Here is a 1,190-nt window from a genome sequence, read left to right on the forward strand (position 1 = left end):
AGTTATCTAAAATGAAGGCATGGTCTGAAGATCTTTGTCTTAGAGTTCAGGATGCCCCCTGGCACAAGCGAATCTTTAAGCGTCTTCGTGCGTTCGGCAATGCATAACTTGCACCATTTCGTCCCGTTGTTGTAGGGATCTGGGTTCTTGAGTATTTTCCATGTGATTCAGACCAATAGCCAAGGCCGAAGGGAGACAATCGTTTACCTTCGTTATGCTTTGGAGATTGCAAGATGACAGCGTGGCTGAAGACAAGAGCAAAGGGAGATAATCACCTAGGGTTTTACCTTTAAAAACGAGGTTTTTCCCCACTCCATATTTTAAAGAGGTCTCAGGCCAGCAGTGTTTGGTGTCTGAAAATATTGACGGTTGGTGTTGGTGTGTTTATGTCCCTGTAACTTTGCAGTTCAACAAGAGAGATTGATGGAATAAATATCAGGCTTAAAGAAGTACTGGGGTTGATACCTTTGACTAAAAGTTCTTTGAGGTGGTGCCCCAGCATGGCCACAGCCTAACAACTGAAACAAGTAAAAGATAAAACATAAAAGATGGTACTTAGGATGTATAATTTGTTGGTTAGACGTGTGTTACATTATCATTAAGTAAGGCTTGTCTGGCAAAATGGTTAAATTGTCAAGACTTTGGAGCCCAAAATATTGAAAAATCAGTGGTGTACTTGCATATGAGGGGTGCTAGCTCTGGTCAAAAGTTCCTGGCTTTGGGTACAAGAAAATACAGGAGGATCAGTAAATTAAGATTTTATTCAATATTTTCCCCCCTCAGATTCACACACTTATTGCAGCGGCTCTTTAGTTTTCTAAGCCCTGTAAAAGAACTCGGAGGGTTTGGGCCTCCAATAAGGCCTTTCGTGATACCTTTAAAGCCAGGAACTTTACAACATCCCCTCGTATTACATCATAGAAAGCTAATTAATAAGCGAATAAATGAATGAAAACAACAAACAATCCAAAAAGGTTTAGGAAACTTTTAATGGTAATTCTTTATAAACAGTTTCCAGAGATTGTAGGGAATTAGATAATTAAAGAATCTAAAATATCTGTGTGTAATTATGTGCGTGTGTGCGAGATCTAGTCCTGGGTTCATAATGTTCTTTTATGCTGATTCAGTATAAGAAAATATACTTAGATATAATATATATATATATATATATATATATATATATATATATA

This window comes from Octopus bimaculoides, chromosome 14 (assembly GCF_001194135.2).
Source record: "Octopus bimaculoides isolate UCB-OBI-ISO-001 chromosome 14, ASM119413v2, whole genome shotgun sequence".
Lineage (NCBI taxonomy): Eukaryota > Metazoa > Mollusca > Cephalopoda > Octopoda > Octopodidae > Octopus > Octopus bimaculoides.